At 44.6% G+C, this 2,725-nt stretch overlaps 1 non-coding gene across 1 annotated transcript; it reads right to left on the reverse strand.

Annotated features, from left to right (window-relative positions):
• Positions 1–1,829: 1,829 nt before the first annotated feature.
• Positions 1,830–1,967, reverse strand: LOC111753324 (small nucleolar RNA SNORA2/SNORA34 family). Its single transcript, XR_002788142.1, has one exon. It is a non-coding gene; the product is annotated as a small nucleolar RNA SNORA2/SNORA34 family (small nucleolar RNA).
• Between the last annotated feature and the right edge of the window lie 758 nt (positions 1,968–2,725).

Here is a 2,725-nt window from a genome sequence, read left to right on the forward strand (position 1 = left end):
GCTTATACCATTGAGCTAAATCTCCAACTCCAACAAGAAGTGTATTTTACAAAGGAAACAGTATCCAGGATTGGGGCTGGGGGTTTAGTTCAGCGGCATAAGTGCCTGCCTTGCAAGCAGGCAGTCGTGAGTTCTATCCCCGGTACCGATAAAAACAAAAAAGACCAAAAAAAACAAAAACAAAAACAAAAAAAAAAAAAAACAAAAAACCAACAAACAAAAAACCAGTATCCAGGATTGTGAGAGGAAAACTGAGGAATAACCATGTGAGTAAAGCATGTCAAGGGGAGAGTTCAGTCAACAGGGACAACTAAAGAAAAGGTTCCGAAGGTTGAGTAGAGGTCTGGCAGCCCACAGGCTTCTCACAAAGGTGCCAGCTAAGATGTTGTTATTACTTGAAAATTCCTCAAGCTGCTCCTCTGATTTCCTCTGTCAAAGTGGTCTTCAAGGGCATCTGCCTCGCGAGAAAGCAGAGTTGGGTAGTCTGGTGCTGGGAGGCCCGAGTAAGGGGACAAGGAACCCGGAGCAATGCATCTCAGATTGTTTTGCAGAACAGGAGATGAGGGTGCTTATTTCGTGATCTCTCATGTCCTGTTTCCTGGTGATTGTGGTGGGACATGAACCTCCTTGGTTTCTGGCCTGCCCTACGTGCTGGCTGAAGGAGTGGCCTAGGCTTCACCTAAGGCACCAAGTCAGCAATGTGGTGGTCAGTAAGAGGGATGCTCTCACTGTGGGGGACTTTCTGCAGCCGCTGGGGGTGGATCTAAGTGAGTAGAGGATGTGGAGCGCAGGAGACCTAGAGTTTTCTATTAGATGCTAGAATCAAAACTTTTTATCATGACACTGTATCCTTCCGCTACCCAGGCCAGAAACATGGGGTTCTAAGTGCTTCTTTAGCCACTATCCCTTGTTCGTTTCTTCACTCAAGTGATCATACCCTGAGGACTATGAGGATGGCCAACTTATCTTTTATTAAGTACCAGGGATACCAAACTGAGGGCTTAGCTCAACAGAATAAACACCTGCCTGGCAAGCATGAGGTCGTGAGTTTGATCCCCAGTACCGAAAAAAAAAAAAAAAAAAAAAAAAAGTACCAGGGATACCAAACAAATGATTTGCGTAAGTTCCAGATGCTGAGGGTTTCACAGAGGGGCTCTTAATTTTGGTACTGGGAGCTGACATCTACACTGGACTCTGAGGATTGAGGGGGAGTTAGCCAGAGGAGAGATATGGTGACAGAGGTTCAGTCAGAGGGAAACGCATATGTGAAAGTTCAGCAAGGCATGGCACATTTCAGCTATCTCAGGAGAGGCGGGACATAAATAGTGACCAAATATCGTGGGATACAACAGTTCTTACTAACAAGAGTTGCCTTTATAACACAACAAAAAAGGACATAAGAAAGCAATGTAAGAGATATAAATTTCAAAGCTGGACAACCTGAGATCTTCACTGTTTATCGTGTTGTCTCTTGTTTTCTTCCAAATAGTTGTCCATGTCTTGGCATATAGAGAATTCATACAAAACAACATAGTATAAAACTGATCCGAACAGAATGAGGAAGGCACTTTAGGTCTTCAAAACCAGACAATAGGGAAATCACTAATGGCTGTTGTAGAGTCTCTCATTCTCTTCAAAATAGCTGTTCATACTTTCATGTATGTTGAAGTTCAGCAAAACAAAACAGGCAGAGAGGGAGGGGTTGCTTGGTTTCCCAGTGCTCCAAGTCCCAGCATGGTGCGGGTCCCAGTAACACTGGTGGCTCCTATCCTGGGCCACCGGAGCCTGCCATGCTCACAGCCACTCACAGTGGGGAGAGGGGTGCTTCAGGCTGTTTCTCTCTAATGAATTGACCATTTCACTGCCCAAGTTCTGAAATGGCCAACAGACCATAGAAAGACATCTCTTTAAGCTCCTGCTTGAAACCAACCGCATCAGGAAGCTGCCGGCCTTAATATCTTGTCTTTTTGAGACAGGGTTTCACTATGAAGTTCAGGTTGGTCTTGGACTCACTTTGTAGCCCAGGCTGGTCTCGAACTTGCAACAATCTTCCTGCTTCAGCTTCCCAAGTGCTGAGATTACAGGACTGTGCCACCTGTAATTTCCGGCCAGCTAAGAATTGCCTTTATTTTAAAAAGAAATATAGCTCAGTGGCACAGTGCTTGCTTGTCAAGTCGAGGTCCTGAGTTCAATTCTCAGGCCGAAAAAAAAAAGACAGAAATGGGAAGTTTTAACTTTTTTGGTGTGTGTGTGATGCAGAACCCAGGGCTACATCTCTAGTTCTTTTTAAAAATATTTTGAGACAGAGTCTCACTAAATCCCTAAGGGGTCAGGCTGCACTCAAACTTTGGATCCTCCGTCTGAGCCTCCCAGAGCGCTCAGACGGTAAGTGTGCACCATCACACTGGCAGCCGGAAGGATTTAAAACAGGATAGTAATGGGTTGGAATCTGAGCTTTAGAAAGATCACTTTGGCTAAGATATAGAAAAAATAGTAGATCTCACCAATTTTTGGTTAGTTGGCTATAAGCTCCTGTTGGCTGCCTATATAGTATCTATCCTCTGCTTCCTGCTATTGTTCATTGTGCTGCTTTCGAGGATTTCACATCCTCACAAATAGAGTTCAGTGGGATAGACTCTTAGCCACACCTATCTCTAAGCTAATTAGCACAGAGACCACAGCAGCAAGGTCAGAGTCAGCATTTGATCCATTTCAACTTAGTGAG

Source organism: Cavia porcellus, unplaced genomic scaffold (assembly GCF_034190915.1).
Source record: "Cavia porcellus strain 051 isolate PalLab524CR breed Dunkin Hartley unplaced genomic scaffold, mCavPor4.1 scaffold_8, whole genome shotgun sequence".
In the NCBI taxonomy this organism is placed as follows: domain Eukaryota; kingdom Metazoa; phylum Chordata; class Mammalia; order Rodentia; family Caviidae; genus Cavia; species Cavia porcellus.